The sequence below is a fragment of the Oryctolagus cuniculus genome, chromosome 3, assembly GCF_051225735.1.
Source record: "Oryctolagus cuniculus isolate XC-2025 breed Fujian yellow rabbit chromosome 3, ASM5122573v1, whole genome shotgun sequence".
Taxonomy (NCBI): domain Eukaryota; kingdom Metazoa; phylum Chordata; class Mammalia; order Lagomorpha; family Leporidae; genus Oryctolagus; species Oryctolagus cuniculus.
In genome coordinates this window covers 26,190,112-26,212,842 of record NC_142869.1, presented here as the reverse complement: position 1 = coordinate 26,212,842, position 22,731 = coordinate 26,190,112, and the positions used below count along the sequence as shown (strand labels likewise).

General features: G+C 37.9%; 1 long non-coding RNA gene across 2 annotated transcripts in view; it reads left to right on the top strand.

Moving 5' to 3' along the window:
- The window catches only part of LOC103348872 (uncharacterized), a 38,714-nt gene extending 16,338 nt beyond the window's left edge, over positions 1 to 22,376 (top strand). Inside the window, exons 3-6 of one of the 2 annotated variants that reach the window (XR_016231453.1) lie at positions 10,535 to 10,662; positions 16,401 to 16,508; positions 17,400 to 17,586; positions 21,992 to 22,376. This is a non-coding gene — a long non-coding RNA (uncharacterized LOC103348872). Of the gene's footprint in view, positions 1 to 10,534; positions 10,663 to 16,400; positions 16,509 to 17,399; positions 18,972 to 21,991 lie in introns of those variants that run through there. The other variant, XR_016231452.1, reaches the window with a different exon arrangement.
- Positions 22,377 to 22,731: the final 355 nt, after the last annotated feature.

The window sequence follows — 22,731 nt, the reverse complement described above, 5'->3', positions numbered from 1 at the left end:
CCACTGACTCCATAGTGGACAGATAACAAGAATGAATAACTTAGAAGGTGAAATTACATCAACAAACCAACATGTATAGTGCATGTAAAACCTTAATTATAAACTGTCCCAGTTGTTCATTAAATGTGCTCACATGAGTAAGGTAGGCTCTGTTTATACAGTAAACTAGAATCACGAATACTAGCTTAGCTGACACTCCGCAACCTTGACATATACAGCATATGTTAAAAATGCCCATATATATGCAGTGCTGGGGAGTAAATGGATGAGAATGGATGAGACTCCTTTAGTCACTGTAGGCTCCCCTTGGCTGTGCCAGGGCTGAGACACATCTCTAAGCTTGAGGAACAAAAAAATAGGCTAAGGCCAGATAGTCACATAAGGAATACACTGAAAGTAAGTTTCCCTAGTTCTCTTTCTGGGTGTGCATTTATGAGCATGCATGTGTATGCTTTAGAAGGAAGCACACTTATTTTAATCTTTATTCACAGAAAGCCTCATTTTCTGTGATCAACTAACAGCAGATGAGATAGCGAGCCTTGAAACAAATCTTGTTCTTCATAATGTAATTGACTGGAAACTTGGATTAACATACAGATATGAAGAACTCATTCATGAAGAATCTACACTATGAAATCATCAGGATGCCGGCATGGAACCCAACTAGGAGCCTGACTTCTAATGTTGAAATTCTTTTATTGTGTTAAAATACACTATTCTTAATATATTACCTTTCATGTTAAAAAGAGTTAACACTAAATTTTATTTATGTAAGATTTTTCATTTTACATTTAATTTAATGAGCAGTATCAAATTTTATGGGCACTGTTTTTCAATTTCTACTACTCAGAGGACATTGGTAATGTGCTGACTTGACATAAGGAGCACATAGCAGCAAATGGTGTGATCAGGTGTGGAGCAGTGCACAGCTATAATCCTAAAGCAAAGGTCCTGTCAGCTAATAAGAAATCAGATATTCCTTTCTCCTCTTCCATGACTCAGCCTAGGCAATGCCTGTCCCTATTACAGAAGGACCTAAGGCTTTAAAACGTTGAGAATGGGGAATAATAAAGGACATTATTGATGTCCTCAGTGAATCAGAGTGATGAGAATAAAATAATCAAATGCACAGCACAATGGGAAGCACTATAATAAAATGCTTAAAAGTATGCACTCTATGGCCAGATTATCAGAATCTGGTGGCCTCATTACCTCTTATCTATTATTTATTAAATGGTGAGTTTATTATCCTCTGTCTATCCATTTGCTATCTCTAATGATGACATTTATTTATAGTATTATTCTGAAAATTAAATAAATTAATATATTTAGACTCTGGATAATAATAAATACCAATAAACATAACATACTTTATGTATTGTAGCAACTCCAACCAATTTAGGCCTAAACAAAATGGCAGAAAGTTCCCCAAAAGCATTTAATGTTTATATGCTGTTTGAAGAAATGTGATACACTGGAGACCATTCTGTGATTAGCTGATTAGAGAAGCTAATAGAGAAAATAATTGACACCGATGGCACTGGGCCCTTTACCAAGGCCTCAGACAGTGAGTCTTTCTGGAATAGCAATGGCTGGTATGTGTTGAGCACTGGTTACACACTATACAAAAATCTAAGCATTAGCATGCACAAATGTTTTTTATAGCCTCACAACATTACTGTGAAAAAGGAACAGTTGCTATAATTATTACTTAAAATATATTTTTATTTTAAGGCACAGAGAGAGAGAGAGAGAGGAAGAGAGAGAATGGGGGGAGTAGAGAGAAATGTCCCCAATCTGCTTATTCAATCTCCAAATTCCTCCAACAGGCCAGGCCAAACCTGGGAACTCAATCCAGATCTCCCGTATGGCTGACAGGGACCCAGCTACCTGAGTCATTTCCTGCTGCCTTCCGTGGTTGGCACTGGCAGAAAGATGGAATTAGAAGTGGAGCCAGGCCTTGAATCCAGGCATTCTGATACCAGATGTGGGTGTCTTAACCACAAGACCAAATACCTGCACCTGACCTCGTTTTTAACGAATAGAAAATGGTGACAAAATTTCAAGTAATTTGCCCAACATAAAATAAATTGCAGAGCTAGTATTTAAACCTAAAAGTGTGATCCCACATTACTTACTTGTATACTATATTGCCTCTTACTAAATTCTTGAACATGCTCTTTCTGTAACATGTGTATAAGCAAGGTAACCAAAAATCACCAGTCATCCATTTCTTTATCTGGCTGATAACCTAAAGGAACTTGAGATAAACCTAAAGACAAACAGGAAAAAAAATCAACAGAACTATTAGGTTTTCTTTACTCCAAGAATATGTCCAAAGAACTCAAGTCTTTATCTGGTAAATCGCGGAGACTCAATTTCCTTGTCTTTAGAACAGGAATAACACCTATTCCATGAGGTTGTTGTGATCATTAAATTAAGTAATTTGAGTCAAGTACTAACTATGGTGCCTGCAATATGGTAGGTGGCTGCTAATAGTATTGGGGTTATGGCCTTGAGAGTTAGGTTTCCTCAGAGTAAGGACAAGTGGGGAACTCGAGGGAGAAGAAAAAGATTGGAAAGAACTTGAGTGGGTTAAAGAGAAGGTGCCAAACACGCATAGCCCATGCCATGCAGATTTGTGTTCAGCCCTGGGGTTGTTCAGATTCTCTCTTTTCTGCTACTCTCCTTGCTGAAAGCTGTGTCCTTTTAAAGCATATGGGTAAGTATCAGATTGCGTGTGAAAATCAAAGAGGCACTAGTCTAAAAATATGTAACCTGGATTCTATTCCTGGCCCAGCTACAGACTCCTGTTAACTTATTAATATGTGTAAGCCTCAATTTCTTATACAACATATCGATGGAATGAAATGCTTCCCTCTGCACTGACAGGAATTTGGGATGGCGATTGGGCATCCATGCGCTCCTGTTCTCTTGACGGAAGCCATATGTACAAGTGAGGCTTCCACTGTTAGGTCACATTTGCTTTGGTTAAAAAAGCAGTTTAGAGACAGGCAAAGGGGAGTTCTATCTATGCATCTTATAAAAGGGAAACAGTGTTCATTTAGTTGGAATTCACATTCTTGATGAATTTTGAATTTTTTAGAAAAAAGTTTCTGAGTTTTAACTTTTTTCCCATTTAGAGGTTTATTTATTTGTAACTGATACAAAGAAATTGTACAGAATTGGGGAGCTCCCATGTGATGTTTTCATACACACATTCATTGCATAATGTTCAAATCAGGGTAAACACATCTGTCTCCTCAAACATTTATCATTTTGTTATGGTGAAAACATTCAAGATCCATTCTTCCAGCTTTAACAATATATGTACAGTACACTTTCATTATCTGTAAGTTACCCTCTTGTGCAACAGAACAGCAGAGTTTTTTCTCTCGTCTCACTATACTTTAGTATTGTTAATCAACCTTTACCCATTTCTCCTTCCCCATTACTAACTTTTATAAAATTTAAAATTATTGGGCCGGCACTGTAGTGTGGTGGATAAAAGCTGCTGCCTGCAGTACCAACATCCCATATGTGCCCCATTCAAGTCCCTGCTGCTCTACTTCCAATGCAGCTTTCTGCTCTGGCCTGGGAAACCAGTAGGAGATGATCCAAGTCCTTGGGCCCCTGCACCCACGTGGGAGACCTGGAAGAAGCGCCTGGATCCTGGTTTTGGATCAGCACAGTTCTGGACCATTGCAGGCATCCTGGGAGTGAACCAGTGAATGGAAGACTTCTCTCTCTCTGCCTCTGCCTCTGCCTCGCTCTAACTCTGCCTTTCAAATAAATAAATAAATCTTAAAAAAAAACATTGCACACTGACAGAAGAAATTTAGCAAATACCCACTTTGCTTCACCCTGCTAAGGTAGATACGATGCTAGATTGATATTGTGTAAGAACACAGATTAGATTGATTGTTCCATGAAATTTATCAAAGGCAGGTCTATTAATTCTCAATTTTTGAATTAGATAAATGGGGAATAGCTTTTGAATTGTTTTGCCAATAGATTCTCTTACTTTCTTTGTATTATTCTGGGTGGTTCTGCAAGTATTTCATAGTTACTGATGGAAGTTTAAATACAGTCATATATTTAATGTACATATGCATGTTATGGTTTCACCACTAAAAATTCTGTTCAGTGTAGCATACCCTGGTAGCTATATTTTTAAGATATCCTTGAGTGGTTCGAAGTTATGTCTCTGATTGAGCTGGTTGCTTTCACAGACAAAATCTGAATGTAAGGTTAATTTCCCTGGCGTTGGACGAACAGCTGGAGAACCAACAGGCTATTGATTTCCCATACATTTTGTTAAAAATTTGGTTTGGCTGAAGTGGAAAATAAGGATGAATGAAAGAATGAATTACACAACTAAATTTCCATGGGCCCATTCCCAAGTCCATCCAAAGGCAAACTTTGAGCTGCTTTAGTGTTCTCTTGTCTCAGGTCTAGCCCTCGCTGAATTTCTACAACTGCTGAGTGAGTGTTTGATACTGGAGAGTACTAGCATTTAGGAGTCTTGCTGAAGAATGGTTTGACAGCATTCCACAATATCTCAGTTCAGTGTAGCCAAATATCTTTATTGTATGGAATATTTTCTTTGACTTTATTTTCAGGTTTGCTTTTATTATTCTACTCTAGCTATAATGTTACTGTAATATCTTGATATAAGTATTATAATATGTCAAGCATAATATCTACCTCGGGGAGCCATTGTTGTATAAAATGTGGTTATGAATGGACAAAGCACTTTGCAATTTAGAAAGAAGCATACCAATGTTTAATCTAATTAAAAATTACCTTGAACCTAATGAGCTGCACATTATTGATTCTCCAAGAACATTTGGTTATGTGTATTAACTCATACCATACCTTCTGCAAAAAGTTACAGCAGGTTTATTAGAGACATAGGTCGTCAGAGGAAATTATTCAAACTATAAAAAAGGTTTAGAAAATAATTATAAAAGTATGTTGTGACAAGTGCAAGCAACGCAGAAATGTGAAAACTAAAAGGAATGATTTCTAGTCTATTCAGGACCTCACATACCAGAGGCAATAATTATTAACATATTGTGTGTTATTCCATATTTTTATAGTATATAAACACTGAGATACACATACACAAACACACCCTGCCTCTGTCTCTTCCTCACCAGAAGCTTAATATTTTTTAACAAAAAATATCCTCTTTTACATATTAAAAATGATCTCAACCAATGTTTGCAGGCACTTCTAAATTAGTTGCCTAAAATGAGGCACCACGGAACTTGTGCTAATTTTTGGACTCTGAGGATATCAAGGGTGAAAAGCTTCATACTTGGTGTCTCTGAATGTCAGGGAAAGGAACACACCTGTTTTCATGTCTTTGTAGCTCTGTGTCTCTCCAGGGGATCAAGCTTTTACTCAGGGGATTTCTGGTTGGAGGAAGAGGGTCTGCCCCACAGCCTCACTCTAAGTGATTATTATCACACCGGTAAGTTTCCACTGTGGCTGCTGCGTGCAGGCTGTGAACACATTTGAAGTCAGCAGGGGACCGTTAGAAACCTTCCCTTTGCTGAGATGGAGCTGTAGAAACCTCGGCTTCACTGAAGCAAGCAGACTGCAACCTGCGGTCAGTTGCTGCTTTTTTCATGCAGTGCTGTTTTAAACTGTCTTCTATCCCACAGAGCAAAAAACGTACCCAACCAAAAACAGCACAAACAATCCCCGTGAGTGTTTTTGAATTTTCCTCTGCTAGTCTCATTGTTAATGGTATGAGGTCTTGCCAGGAGCCATTTGTGGTTTCGACACACTAAATAACATAACATTCACACAGTTAAAAACAATTAATATCAAGCATCAAATAAAAGGCTATTTGATGCAGAACCTAGGCTAATTGGCTTTTCTACCTGTCTTATGGAAAAAGCATTTTATCTTCTTTATGGGTCACTGATTGCTAGATAAGGAGGTATATTTAGTAATCTAAGATACAGGGTGTTAAACATAATAATGACATAATTGCATACTGACTTTGCATATTATATTATCAGTAAAAGATTATCCTGTTTTCAATAAAAATATTCTCCATTAGTTAGTGGAAAGTGATTCACGTCAACATTTCCTTACCTATACTTGTCCTTAGCTGGTAATGAATTTAGCAGCACTTAAATTCCTATTTGCTATGAATTGAAAGGATGTTGTCCTTGGCTGAGAGCATTGATTTTTCTATCAAATAAAGTTTAGGTAGAATTACTATTTATAGGAGGAATTTCAGGAAGAACTCAAAAGTCATATAAATAAAAGGGATCCCACAGCTTTTACCCTTAAACCAACTAGAAATAATTAATTTTCTATTAATACTTTAAAGTTCACATTGTATGTAATACTTGATATTGAAAACTTTTCTAGTTACTTTTATAGTTTTAAAGTATTTAAAAAAAAAAAAACTAGTGGTATACACAAATCAAATTCCGCTACAAAATAGCTACTAAAAGAAGGGAGGATCATGGTGAGAAAGTACTTCTAGCTAGCTATTAACTTTGTTTATTTAGCTCTTGCTCTATTTCTAAATTCTAATATTATTATAAGTCATAAACCTTGAAAAATGAATGAGATTAGGAAAAAAGTAATAAAAACAATTTTGCCACTTTCATTGATTCAAGAGACATCAGTCCACTAGTTAAACAATGAAACAATTAATCTATAAACAGAATGAATAATATATTTTTCTTTCAATTTATTGGTAATCGATGTTGCCATTTGGCTCATTTTATCTTTGGTAATTGTAATTAAAAACACTGACTTTGTTATTTGGAGTTTTCAGGTGTTCATTAGCTGATAGTTTCTTTTTTGTTCCATCCTGTTGAGAAATTACATTGTTGTGTTTCCGTGGATATTTGAGGAGACAATATTTCACAGGAAAAGTCATGGAGACTGAGTCACAAATGGTTAACAACCGCCTGAATGAACCCAAACTCTAGAATTGAATGAAAAAGAATTTTTGACATAAGTAGTATGTGTGTATATTAGAAAAATTAGAAGACATATAAATATTTTAAAGTACATGAGCATATTTTATATGGCTATGATTAAGGTTTATTACATATTTTCTAGAATCTTCTAGGAAGATTTTTAGGTTAAAGAAAAATAGATATTACTTTAATTTTATAGATTATTTTTACATATTATATAATATGAATATAGAATATTTTAACTTGCTTTTAAAATTTAGTATTATACAAGCATCTTTCTACATCAAAAATGTATTTTAACAACATTATTTTAGTTTTGTTAGGACACTCTAGTTTACTATTTTTAGTTTTCCTTCCTATGCATATACTTTTTCAATTCATCTATTATTAATACTGCCATTTGATTTAGCAGTCATAGGTTGTAATGTAGACAGATATTCCTTCCATATGGGAATTCTATTCACTGAATACATGTCATTTTCATGTCACTATTTGATACTTTCTCAAGTTCCTTTCTTTCTTGTAATATAAACGTAAGAGAAGTGTAGGATTCAGCAATTTTGTCCCCACAGATCTGCATGTTTTTCTTTGCATTCAGGTGAATCAGTCCAACCCATAGACCTTTGAGGTCTGAGAGTTTAGTCACTTTTATTTATGTTCAATGTGAAGTCCTATCAAAATGAATACAAATCATACAAAATCTTAAATATACAACAAAATGGAGTAAAACATTATATTAATTAAAACTACAAATTTCTTTGGTGTAGCAATTGCTAAAGTAATTAAAAATAAATAGGATTATATTTTTGCTGATTCAAGCTACTATGAATATGGATATATTTTTAGCTTCAAATCATGTAACTTCCCCATTTGTCACTTAGCCAGTTTTTATGGTGAACCTCAGTAGATTAATCGCATGAGATGAGAATTGGTACTTCTTGCGGCATTTTGAGATATCCAGAGAAAAGGGTCTCTATCTGCCCAATGTCCAATTTTGATTTATCCTCATTCTCTTCTGTTCACCTCCCTTATGGCTCACTGAACCACAGGAGAATGAATTTCCTGAAATGGTAACTTTGGCTTTTAAGAAATCACTTTGTGTCAAATCATTCATTATCCCGACACAACTTCTGGTCTTATTCTGCTGTTTCCCAGTTCTGGTGAGTGCCCCAAAGTCCAGGTTTATATTACTAGAGGCAATTATTACTCACAAAAAATTGGAAGAGTCAGTGAGTCTTTTTATCTTTGGAATAATTAGGTGCTTACAAAGCCCGTAAAAACAAAAACCTTTTGGAAAGAGGAATGTTAAGTGGAGGAAAAGGTAACAAGTGTCATTTTTGTGGGCCATCAATTATATACACATATATATATACACACACACATATATGTATGTATTTATATATTATTTTACGTAGGAGAGACAGCACCATTCCTTGTTCTTTTTTCAAATGCATTAGCAATGACCAGAGGGACTTATGTGTTTCCTTTAATAATGATGAATATGATATATGATAATGTTTCCTTTAATAATGATTGGTCTTCATAGCTCTGTTTTTGTGCATTTAAGTGTGAAAATAGATCCATAAACACACAAATACCTTTGTTTCTTTAGCTATTCTAATTTTACTAAGTGAAGAATTTTAAGGGCATTATGATTTCTTTCACGTGCTGATTAGTATACTCTCATGTTTAATATTCTCTTTTTTAATGGAGAGAAATAGTGCCTCACTTAACACCATGATATGAGACACTCTGATATCATTAAAATGAGCCTAGCAGCTGTAAAGATATTTCTGAGCCTTGTTGATGATGAAGTAATCTAGTTTGATGGATGTCTTCATTTCTATCTTAATCACAGCATGCTAGATTAGAGATACATGTGTTTCACTTCAGCTAATTACTCAGAACCCATGCACAAATACAGGGCTTTAATTAATTACCATGAATTTAGGAGGGACCACGTAGAAAGTATCTTGTCTAAGTCTTAGATAAATCTAATGAATGCTATAGAAAACTTCTATTACAGCCTCTTCCAGGTTTACATTTTCTGCTATCATAGTGAAAAGTCTGAAAATATAAGCATGTAGAACATATAGCAATAAATCAGATAATTAGATGATCTAATATCCTGTCTTTAGCTATAGCCATTACCTGAGGGTTAAAAGAAAAGTGAAAAACTATTAGATTAACTGTGCCGTGGTTATAGGAAAAAAGAGAAAGGCCTATGTTCTTACTCATACATTGATCCGCCATTTGTGACCCTCAACATAAATTTTATTAGTGACTATTCTATTGTAGTGGTCGTGGAAAAGTTTATAGATTTAAGATAGGATTATTTTCTCGTTGGTGCTAAAATGCCATGCTCTGAACGCTTCCTGATTACTGCATACTGTGTAAATAAGACATTAGAGTTCTTTCATCATTAAAAGCTAAAAATAATCTCTTGACAGACTCTGGGTTATGGGAAAAGGTCTAAAGTTGGGAACAATCATAGAGTATGAACTATAAAGAAATGGTCCAGAACAGACACATGTAAAATACAAGGCCATTTACGCTTCAAGTTCATTTATCTAAGACCAAGGCTGGCAGATGATTCTGTGTGCACTGGAGAGAATACAGTGGGTTATCATGGATCCTGGAGTTTACACACAAGAGACCTTATAGATACATGACACCAAAAATTAACATAATCATGTGAGAGTCAAAATTTATTAGAGTGGTTGCTGGAAAGAAAAATAAAAATGACAGGAAAGAGAATAGAAAAATGCAGATAAAATTAGGCAAAGATTTTGTTAAAAATTGCAAAAAGACATTACTGAAAGGAAATAATTTTATGGCTGGGCTGCTGTTAATTCACTGTCACAACTCAGATTGAGAATTGCACAAATCTAAAACTAGTAAAAGTATGTCTGCAGCCAGCTTGCACAAGGGCAGTGTTGGAGCTGTGTCCATGAGAGAAGGAGAGACCTATTTTATGCATTTATTTTACAGCTTGTTCCTATTTGGGAGAAGCACTACATTTGTGGAACTGGGAGGAACCTGCTCAAGGTGCTGCACAGGAATTCAAATCAGTGTCCCCCTCTGAAGCAGCGGGCATATTCCTGAGGAGTGACGATGCCTTGTAAATTACACAAATAAATAAACACATGGAGTACCTCGGCAGCAAACCTCCATAGGGGCTTATTTCTCAATAAGGATTAATTTCTGCACTTCGACAGATGATGTGTCCTGATTCCATTCATATCATGCAAAATCTTTACACATCAGAGTATTGGTAACGGGAATCTTAAGATGAGACAAGCTTTCTAAAGAATTGCCTTCCCAGGTTTGCTTTGACTCCCTTGCTAAATGAGCACTTACACACTAGTTAGAGAGAAAGTAAAACAAAAACCAAGAAGCTATCACAGCTTCCAAATCTCTACTCAACAAGGACAACAAAAGGCTTCCACTGAGGACAAACAGGAAAACACCCAATTTGTTTCAGGAGTTAAGTTTACAAAATAGCACTAGCTCAAGGGCTCCTTCTAAAAATCACTGAACAGATGAAAATACTTTGTGAATTGCTGGTGTGTTCCTAGGAAAAACAGCCTGGCTGAAACAACAGTTGCCTTCTGAGTTGTGCTGGAAAAGCCGAATTCCAACATAGTTGCTAGATGAAGCTGTGCAATCCCAGTCTCCTCTTCTTGACAATGGAATCCGGCTTTGGGTAAGTGACTTCATTACTCATCTGTTAGTTATTCTTTGAACAAAAGAAGTTTTGTTGCTCATCCTAGGATCCGAACAGATAAACGTGTAACACCCTTCGCACTAGAGCTTGCGGTCTTGCCAAAACTATGCTGAGAGTGAAGTGTAAGCCGCACAATATGAAAAGACCGGGCTATCAGATTCAGCCACATCCAGTGCCCATGAGCTGCAAAAAAAGCGGCAAACCTTTCCTTCTCCTGAGACAGATCCATTTTAAACTGCAAATTTCCATTTTTCTAAAAATAACATTTCTTATTTTCTAAAAATAAGATTTTCATATTGACACAAGAACAACTTGAAATAAATCACATTATAAAAATGAAAGGCATTTCAGAATATTAAGGCATGAGACAAAATGTGACAGTCATTTTTATGCTGCCAATTATAAAGAATTTTCCAGATAACAAAGGAGCAGTTAAGACACTATTAGGATGCCTATGTCCCATATCGGAGTACATGCATGTGAGTGGATTCATGCATTTGCTGTGGATTCCAGAATTCTTTCTAATGTGTACCCTGAGAAACAATAGGCTCAAGTAGTTAAGTGTCTGCTACCCACAGGGGAGACTCAGACTGATATCCCAGCTCTTCACTTCTGCCTGGGCCAGCCCTGGCTACTGCAGGCATTTGGGGAATTAACCAGGAGATGGAAGATCTCTGTCTCCGTAATTTTAAAGAAATAAAATAAATGCATTTAAAGATCGAAGAAAAAGTCATTTGTTTCTACTATACATTTGACTAATAAATGAAAGAAACAGTTGTAAAAATGCAAATCCTCAGAGACAACAAAAACAAAGCAAGGTGGATTTCCCATACTACATGTTCAGAAACCGGGAAATGTAGGAAGGCTTACTTGTATACCAGAACCATGTTACTGGTGGTACTTTAGTCTTGATTCAAGAGTATTTAAATGTTTTAGAATGAGATAATTAAAAACCATGCTTAGTTGTTGGCTCTATTTTTATGATTTAATGCCATCATTTATCTTTATAAAATACTGAAAATTTAATTGTGTATTCAGAACTAAAACTCATTCTCTGTTTTGAGAGTGCAGGGTTTAGCACTAACCGTGTCTTTTTGGGAATTTCTACTTTATTGTGTTTTTTTTTTTTTCTTTTTTGTAAATCTCTTGCTTATATACACACATAGAATGTGAAGACATTATCCAACATTTATATTTCTCTTAGAAAAATTTTTGTTAGCCAACATGCAGAAGTCATTTAAAAGGGGAATATCTATCTCTATAAACACACACGTACACACGCATTTTTATTTTATGCTCCCATTAACCCAAGTGAGATTAGAAATCATATCTGTTTTTCATTTGAATTTGTTGCTACCCTATTTTTGTTGTTGATTATCTAAAAATAATAGTCAATAAAAATTTGTTGCATTTTCAAAACTACTTAAGTATTACATACTTAAAATAATGACCAATACTGGAGAGTAATTTCATTTAATTTCAAATATCATAGACTTTAAAACAAAAGATTTATTTATGTATTTATTTGAAAGGCAGAGTGTCAGAGAGTGAAAGAGAGATATCTCCAGTCAACTAGTTCACTCCCCAAATGCCTGTAACAGCTGGAGCTGGGCTAAGCTAAACGTAGGAGCCAGGAACTCCATTTGAGTTTCCCACATGGGTGGCAGGGCTCCAGGTATTTGGGCCATCCTCTGCGGCCTCCCAGGTGCATTAGCAGGAAGCTGCGTTGGAAGCAGAGGTGGAACTCCATCTCAGACACTTGAATATAGGATGCTGACGATCCAAGCAGCAGCGCAGCCGGCTACGCCACAACACCCGCTCTCTGTGTTACCTTCATTTTAAAACCATTGTGACAGTGTTGCTCAGTCAATCTATAGTTAAAAAGAAACCACTTCCACCGGTGCCCCGGCTCACTTGGCTAATCCTCCGCCTGCTGTGCCAGCACCCCGGGTTCTAGTCCTGGTTGCTCCTCTTCCAGTCCAGCTCTCTGCTGTGGCCCAGGAGGGCAGTGGAGGACGGCCCAAGTGCTTGGGCCCTGCACCTGCATGGGAGACCAGGAGGAAGCACCTGGCTCCTGGCTTCGGATCAGTGCAGCTCGCCAGCAGTAATGGCCATTTGGGGGGTGAACCAACAGAAGGAAGACCTTTCTCTCTGTCTCTTTCTCTCACTGTCTAACTCTGACTTTGAAAAAAAAAAGAAAAAGAAAGAAACCGCTTGAATTGAAAGGTGGTCTTGTTCTTAGATTTAGATAATGTTGGATGTTGTCCTTCCTAGTTTTTTAATTTCTCCAGCACAGAGGGAAAAGAAAGCTTAGTTAGACTAAGCAATATAAATTAGCACAGTTTCTTGTCTACCTTGTTTGTTTAATGTGTTTCTGCAATTGGTAATGGGAATTTTCCTCCGATAACTGAGGTCAAGGGTAGCAAATTCCAATGCAACAGGGGCCAGGCATGTAAGTCACCTCTGGCATTGCTGAGTTGGTGTAGATTTGAGAAACAAGGTCAGCACACTCTTCATACACATATTTAAATTGTCCTCATTTTTAAAAACATCATGCTCTGGCCGGCGCGGTGGCTCACTTGGCTAATCCTCTGCCTGTCGTGCCGGCATCCCACATGGGCGTCAGGTTCTAGTCCCGGTTGCTCTCTTCCAGTTCAGCTCTCTGCTGTGGCCTGGGAGGTCAGTGGAGGATGGCCCAAGTGCTTGGGCACCTGCACCTGTATGGGAGACCAGGAGGAAGCACCTGGCTCCTGGCTTCGGATCAGCGCAGTGCGCCGGCTGTGGTGGCCATTTTGGGGGTGAACCAACGGAAGGAAGACCTTTCTCTCTGTTCTCTCTCTCACTGTCTAACTCTATCTGTCAAATTAAAAAAATTAAAAAAAAAACATCTTGCTCTTCAAACAAAACCATTTGTCTCCCTCACATTTTAGGCACGGGGCCTGTATTAAAATGAACACACAACAGTCATTCTCCAGTGTGAAAAAGGTAGCACCAGAATGACTTGGTTACTTTGTGAATGCAAATTCCTGTTTGCACTTGGAAATTTTCACTCTGTGGACTTAGGAACCCATATTTTTATGTACAGACAAGTTCATATTTATTAGGAACTTAGTGTTAAAATAATAAGGTATGTATTTTAAAAAATCAGTCATCAGAAATAACAGTGAGTAACTAAAGAAGCAGTATTTGCTGAAATGAGGAGTATCAATGTGAGGCAGCCCTATTGTTTTCATATTAGCTCTATTCTTATATGTGTTGCATTTTGGCTTTTGCTTTTGTAAAATATGGACACAGTTTATAATAGAGATCTATGAAAGAAGTAATTTGAGCAGAGGAATTATTAACCTTTAGGATTTATAGTACTGAGCTGATCTGAACCCAGGAGCTGCTTCTGGGTCTCCCCTGTGGGTTCAGGTGCCCAAGGACTTGGACCATCTTCTGCTGCTTTTCCAGGTGCATTAGCAGGGAGCAGGATCAGAAGTGGAGCAACCAGGACTTGAACCGGTACCCATATGGAATGGAGGTGCTGCGGGCCAGAGCTTTAACCCATTGTGCCACAGCTCTGGCCCCTAAGTGAGAGCTTCTTAGAAAGACATTGGTTACAAATACTGCCCCTTCCCTGAGAAGCATATGTTAAATGACCCTTAGAAAATTAATTCCTCTTTCCCACTATTTCAAGGCTGATATTAGTAGGCAGTTGCTCAAGCTGTATTTGTTTTCTTAATCTGCTACCTTTTATGCCAATGATATTTGATAAAGAAAACCTTCTACTCGAGTGATGCAACACACTAGTCTCACTTGCCTTTCCTTTTCCGCTTGAGCTGCTTGCCCTGTTGCAACCGTGTCTTCAGTTTATCACCCTCAGACCGCCAACCATGCCTAGCCCCTGAAACAGCAGGTCAGTGTTATTTCAACACCTTCCTGTTCTCACAAGCTAGGTCCTAGGTGAGACCTGGAAACCCTGCAAAACTAAGCTTGGCACCACGAGGAGCAGAGTTCCTGAAGCAGGGGCTGCTTTGCCAGAAGGATCTATCTCAGAATCAAGAGGGTTGGGGCAAGAAGCGTGGGACAGAAGTCTGAGCAGCCTAGATCAGCCTGCGAGTGGAAGTCAGGAAGGTAGATGGGTGCCAGGGTCTAGAAGAAAGACTCGAGTATTCGGAAAGTGTTGGGGAACTCAGAAAGTCTTTCAGGGCTAGAGCAGCTATGAGCCTGTGCTAAAATCAAGCAGAAGCACAAGAGGCAAGGCAGAGATCAAGAGCGGCCACACCGCCGTCTATCTTAAGAGTTAAGCCAAGAACCTAGTTTTTAGAAGTGAGGTGTAAGGTCAGGATGAGACTTGGTGCTGAGCTTTCTCCTGGGATTCTTAAAATCTTCCTGACTGGCATCAAGGATTTGTCCCAGAATTGGATGCCAGAAATCAGAATTTAGTTGACCTGTTCAAGATCACAAGCTAATTAGTGCTGGGGCCAAAATTAGATCCCAGGATTTCAGTTCTCAGAATAGGGCTCTTTATGCCATGGTCCGAATGAACCAGAAATGCAGAGAGATAGACTTAATTGTTTTTGACATGTTAATTTGCCACTGTGGCTTCATAATGACAAAAAGAATTGATAACAAGAGTCAGAATACTGGAGGAATAAACTGAAGCAATTCATAGGCATATCTAGTAAAAATATACATACATTTGTCTTGGAAAGACTCAAACTTGATTGGTTTTTCTGATTATTATTTATAATCTCTGTGAGTTGATTTAGAGGAATTCATTATGGGTTATTAACAATTATAGTATTTTCTGATCAGAAAATTTCACACTAAGCATATTATTGAATAATACATGTTTCTATGTTTCCATCTTACTTACATGTTTTTCTGTATTTTTATTTTATTTGAAAGGCAGAGAGGAAGGGAGAGAGGGCAGTGAGATTGAGATAGAGAGAGAGGGAGACACACAGAGAGATTCCATCCACTGGTTCGTTATGCAAATACTTGCAACAGCCAGGCCTGGGCCAGGCCAAAGTCAGCAACCCAGAGCTCCAGCCGAGCCACCACATCCATGGCAGGGGCCCAAGTACTTGAGCCATCATCTACTGCTTCCCAGAGTGCATTAGCAGGAAACTGGATCAGAGCTAGGGAGCCAAGACTCAAAAGGGCGCTCAGATATGGGATGGGAGCCTGGCGTGGGAGGTGGTGGCTGAATTCTCTGTGCCATAGCACCCACTCATTTTTTTTCTTTCTTTTATTTCCTTTGCAGTGGTTTACACTTTGTTGTTCTTTCAATACCTTAATTAAAACGTATTCAATTAAAAGTTTATACAGGATAATCTCTTCTATTAGTTGAAATTTAACCATGAATCCAAAGTTATTAATATTCTATCTAGTCATAATTGCATTTATATATTCTAGGTTTAACCTTATAACCTTTAAAGTTAGCATCAACCCCTCTTGTCTACCTTGAAATTATTTATCTCAATCTTGCACAATTGATATAAAATGCACTAATTTGTTACCAAAACAAAAAAGCAAGGAATATTTCAAAATTGTATGAAATTTATCGGATATTGGTATTCAGTAATGAATTGCATAATTGTACCACAGCTGCCTTGGGTATCTCTGGATTTTGTTTGTATGCAGAATTCTTTTTTAAACTGCTGACTCATGGAGCTTTCTTGACTTCATGGACTCAGGACACTGATTTCCCGTTTTGTTGTATTGCACAGAACCACCCCGAAGAAGTGAGCTGGACACTAAATGGAGCTAGAGACTGAGTGCTGAGATCAGCATGGCTACAGGAGGCTGCAAGTGTGGGGACTTGGAGAAAGGCCAAGGTAACCGGAAACAGGGAGAAGTTTTTGAGTGAATTTCTACCACTGACAATAGGGAGTCTGGCAAAGCATGGTAATGGGAATTTGTTGATATGTTTTTAACCACCCAGGGGATAAAATGCATGTCATGTCCACAATTGGGAAAAAAATATTTGAACTAACAAGAGAGAAAAGTGTACAGTATTATGTAGTGCTATCTGTATCCAAGTTGAAGTCTAAACCCTCACTACTAAGAATGTGATTCTAGAACTAGCAACCTCAGCACCAAATGAGATTTTATTAGAAATGCAGACTACGGAGGCCCAATGTAGACATACTGAACTGAGACCTTACCATTATCCTCAGAGGAATGGCTCCTGGGCCCCAGCCTAGACAGACTGATGTAAGATCTGCACCACTGCCCTCCAAGTAGCGTGCACCATCATGTTTGGGGAAAAAACTTAGGGAAACTGTTTCTTGACATTAACATGAATAAAATATACAAACATTATGGAAGTTACTTAGAGAATGTCCCTTGAAGTTTGAATTTTACAGTTTAAAATGATGGGAACCTGTTAAAAATCTTATCAAATTTTTTTAAACTTGTTCTCTCTCAATTTTCTTCTTGTAAAATATTTAATTATCAAGGCATTTATGAAATATGAATAGGTATAAGCACCTCATTTAGTGTCTTATTGTAATGCAAAAATGTTTTAGTTTTTAATGTATTTACATAAACTATGAGCTTGCTTTTTAAATTGTAATTGCCTTACTTCTCAGGTTTTGTTTTTGGATGACATGTTTTCTTTCACATTATTTTTCAGGATGTGTGAATAGAAAGCATTGGAATTGATTTTAAAAATCCTACTAGCTGGGTAATGTTCTCTTTTTTCTTCTTCTTTTTTTTTTTTGAAGCCAGGAGCCAGGTGCTTCTCCTGGTCTCCCATGCGGGTACAGTCCAAGCACTTGGGCCATCCTCCACTGCCTTCCCCGGGCCACAGCAGAGAGCTGGACTGGAAGAGGAACAACCTGGACAGAATCCGGCGCCCCGACCGGGACTAGAACCCCAGGGTGCCGGCGCTGCAGGCAGAGGATTAGCCAAGTGAGCCTTGGCGCTGGCCCTTTCTTGATGTGCATACTAGTTATGTGGGCATTTTCAGTTTCTGAAAATTAATTGAGTGGCATGCTCTGGACAAACACACACACACACACACACACACACCCCTAAACTTGTTTATGTGCATATGTATCAGACATTTCAATTATAATTTTTATTCAATTATAAAAACACTTAATAAACCCCTGAATAAGCATTTCAATTACAGAAGAAACTTACATTAACAGAGCACACCCACAACCCTTAGAACACAAATCATATGAGACTTTATGCACATCCCCTGAATGGTGAAATTTAAATTTATTTTACATCTATCACACATACCTGATTTTATCTTATTTTATTTTACTCATTATCCAACTTAACTCAATTACTCATTAGTCTTGGTTGCAAATGGCTTTAATGTTGAACAAGAAAATTCAAATCCACCTCTAAAGCAAACTTTTGTCATAGAAACAGATATTCAAAGAATGTTCTGCCAGCACAGAAAGCAATTCCCAAATTGCACTCCAAAAACACTGGGGGCAAGAGCCTTATCAGCGAGGTAAACGTCTGTCTCCTCGGGTGACTGCTTCCAGCGAATTTATGTTCACTTTGACATCTCTAATTTCAATATATTTGCTAAAATATTTATTTTATTACCTTAAAGGGTATCAGTTAGCTGAAGGAAGGAAAAAAGTTAAAATTCAAATTGTTCCTATTTTCCCTTTAATTTAAGATGAAAACCCGAGGCATAGGTAGAAACAGAGTAAAGTAGTTCCCTATAAAAATGATGGAAGGTTCTAAGTCAAATTGGCCATTGGAATTAAAGCCACCATCATGTTTCATCAAATATTAGGACTCAGAACCAAGGGTTTTCATTATACACAGGGTACGAAGTACTTTATAAATCACCATATCTGCTGACATTCAATTACCTTCAGTCTTATTAATATGAACTACAGAGTGTTTTTAGGTGTCTACCGGCAGTAAAACCAGTCTTTTCATTAAAAAGCCTTGGCTTACACCCATTGCCTAAAAGTTCACATAACACCTTTAAACATCTAAGATATAAATGTTGATTACTTTCAAATGTTTCAAACTACAGATTAACTACTTTAGAAAAAAAAATCCTGTCCATATATATGCCTGGGGAATTATTAAAATATGATGACAAATCTTGCACAAATCAAACAGTGATTTCTCTCTTAGTCCTTCTACAACTCTTTTTATTTTGTGCCATAATATGTTGTTATGAGTGAGCCTGGTGAATTAGCAAAATATTTTGAAATCTCCAGAAGAGAAAAGACTTGTCTTCTTTCTTGTAAGTCTACAATAATGGCTCCTATGCAGAATGATACGATTTATATCTTGCCATTCTCACACTTGCAGATAACCTCATTTTTTGCATTTTTTGCAGGGCCTCATCCCCCCCCCCCCCATTTTTTGCATTCTCTTCCACCTGAAGAATCCTGATGCAAACCTTTTAGACTGGAAAGGTGAAGCCCAGACTGTATGCAACTGCAAAACTCTAAGATTCCCAGGTCTATACCCAGAATTGTGATGCAATGCTTTTGGGTCACACCCAGATGCGTTGTTGTTGTTGTTGTTGTTATCTCTATTCCAAATGCAGTCGGGACTGAGAAGCACTCCTAGATCACAGCTGTTGGGATTGGAAATGCCACTGCGTAATTTTGCAGGTGATGGAAGAGAGGGGAAATATCTCTGGAGCCGGGCTTGAGACGACTAGGAATTTTATGAACCTATGAATCACATGATCTTTTGATATCTATTTATATACATAAACTGTAATATATATATAAATATTTGTTTTTATATATATGCACACATCCTTGGATGCATATTTATACCCTCTATTTACATATAAACAAATTTTTATTATTTCAATTTGGTTTTAAATAATTTGTTTAGAGGGCAGGTGTTTGCTCTGTGGTTAAGACACCGCTTGGGGTGCCTGCATCCTGTATCATTGTCCGGGTGGGAGTCCTGGCACTGCTTTTAGTTCCAGATTCCTGACAACACACACATTTGGGAGGCAGCAGATGACAGTTCAAGTACTTGGGTCCCTGCCACCCAAGTGTGAGACCTAGATTGAGTTCTGGTCTCTTGGTTTCAGCCTGGTCAAACCCTGTTTGTTGCAGGCTTATGGAGAATGAACCAGCAGATGAGAGCCCACTATCTGTATGTCTATCTCTGTATCTCTGTCTTTCAAATTAATAATAATAATTAAAAAAAAAACAAGATAATCTGTTTAAAACAATATGCTTCAAATCCTAAAAGTACTCTTTCAGGTATGCAAGCACCTTAAATCAAAAATATTTACACATGTCCACAAGGCGGCGCTAATGACCTGCGAATGTAAATGGTGTAATTCAGAATAAAAATTAAATTGACAATCAAATATTTGTACATGTTGCAATAATTTGCTTCAGCAATTCTTCTCCAGAAACAAAAGGTTATGATTTATAATGACAGAAATATGGATTGCTTTCTAGGCCTTAAAAATAATTTCTGTGTGCCCACAATACAGTTAGGAGTTCTCTGGAAAATATTTTCTTGTGGATATGTTACTTAAAATTTCTAATTCAAGTGCTTGAATGTTGCCATGAACTGATCATTTAAACATATCATAAGTTGTTTAGATATAATTTTTTCAATGTCTAATATAAAAATAATTTTCAATGCCTAATTTATTTTCTATAAAAAATTAGTTTCACCAGATCAAAAGGTAATTTATTTTTCCTGTGACTATGATTACTCAAAATAGATTTTACTCATTTTTTTCCTGAATTTCTGAAACTCAAAGCGTGCTCAGAGTTAAAAAATATTTAAAATTTTTTGGTGGCTTTCCAAATTTGAGGAGATAAAACACTTTACTTGTTTTGGATTTTAAATAGTAAATCATTTTTGAAGTTTTAAATTTATAGTGAAAGAGCATTCTAAAATACAAACACACAAAGTATCTGGAATTTTCTCCAAATAAACATTATGAGTATCTTTTGCTTATTTATTATTTATTTATTTGATTGGCAGAGAGACAGAGAATCTGAGACTAAGAGAGATCTTCAATCTGCTAGTTCACTCCTCAGTTGTCTGCCACAGCTGGGGCTGGGCCAAGCCAAGGCGGGAACAAGGAGCTGCATCCAGGCCTCTCACATGGGTAGCAGGGACCCAAGTACCTGAACCATCACCTGTTGCCTCCCAGGGTGTGCATTAGCAGGAAGCTGGAATGGAGATCAGAGATAGTGAAGAAAGGATAATCCCTATGCAGGAAGCGCGAGATTTAGTGAGTTTAAAGGCATTGCTGCAGCGCAAATTAAGGGACTTGTTACTTCGCTCTTCCTACTCCCAGTGTCTCCTTCTTGTGTGTCAGGATGAAAGGTTTTCCAATATGGAAAGTGTCAAAGCATCTTACCTTTTGAGCAACAGACTTTTAAAATCAATATATTTATTTAATTGAAAGGTGAAGTTACAGAGAGAGAAGGAGAGACTGAGAGAGGTCTTTTATCCCCTGGTGTACTCCCCAATGGCCACAATGACTGGGAATAGGCCAGACTGAATCCAGAAGCCAGGAGCTTCCTCTGGGTCTCCCACACAGGTGCATGGGCCCAGGAACTTGGGCCATCTTCCGCTGCTTTCCCAGACCATTGCAGAGAGCTAAATCAGAAGTGAAGCAGCCAGAACTTGAACCAGCTGCCCGTACGGATGCTGGTGCTGCAGGCCATGGCTTAACCCATTATGCCACGGTATTGGCCTGAGCAACAGAATTTCTACCCAACAGGCAAGTTTGTAAAGCAAGCATGAGTTTGGTTTCTAATGCGGGTCCTTCTGGACATTTGGCTCTTTGGTAAAAGATGATTGTGAGAGGAGCAGAGCAAAGCCTTTGGGCCAAACCACGAAGCCTTGATTTTTTAGTATCCCAAGAACAGTTTCTGCTCAGCCTGGGAAAACCTCCTATCCCTCAATCCTGCAGTTGTCCGGAGCACCAGAATCAGAGAGAACTCTGAGGTACTGCTTCCCCGTGGAAGATCTTCAAAGGCCTCTGAGACTTCAAAGCCTCCCCTGCACGCATCCTTTGTAGTACCATTCATCTCCATTTCATTGTTTTCCATTTATTATCACATACAAATGTATGTGCATTTCTATTTATGACACCTAGGCTGCATTCACTTTGAGATGGGTCTGTGGATCAAGAAATTAAAAATAGTTAAAAGCTTCAGAGATGAGGCCGAATGTAATTGGTAATAAAACCAGAAATTTCTGGCTGCTGCTGACCTCTGCCTCTTGCAGAGTTAGATGCATAAATGTCGCTCAGTCTACTGTCAGGCTCCTAAACTAGGCTCCGGATTCTTGCTGCCTGATCTCATCAACATCGTTATTATCATTTCAGCTTATTTATCTGAGAAGCAGAGGGACACAGAAGAAAAAAGAAAGAGATACAGAACTCCCATCCGCTGGTTCACTCCCCAGATGCCTACAACAAATTCTGGGCCAAAACCACAAGGCAAGAATTCAGTCCAGCTCTCCCACGTGGGTAGCATCACCCTTGCCCTGGAGGAAGTGTTTTAGCAGGAAGCTGGAATTAGGAGCTGGAGCCAGATCTCAAATGTGTGATATAGGCATGCTAATTAGCGTCTTTAACATCAGGCCAAATGCCTGACACTTGCCCTCATTCTTGGGTCCTATAAGTTTGGTTATGTGCCTAGATCCCTTTCCCTTTACAGCTGAGTCTTGCAGTCTGTGCTCGGATTTCACCAGCCTGTTTTGTCATCTGCTCATTGTTTAACTTGACTTGAAATCACTCAGTTGGGTGTGGATGCTTCCCAGACCAACACAATACCTGTCCTCCACCTTGATTATCCAGTCTTGAACTAATACAACTTGATTTTTAAAATAGATTTATTTTATGTATTTAAAAGACAGAATGTCAGAGAGGGAGGGAAAGAAAGAGAGAAAAAATCTTCCATCTGCTGGTTTTCTCCCCAAATAGATGCAATGGCCAGGGTTTGGCCTGGCCAAAGCCAGGAGCCTGGAACTCCATCAAGTTCTCCACATGAGTGGCAGGGGCCTAAGCACTTGGTTCATCTTCTGTTGCCCTTGCACGTGCATTAGCATGGAACTGGAGCCATT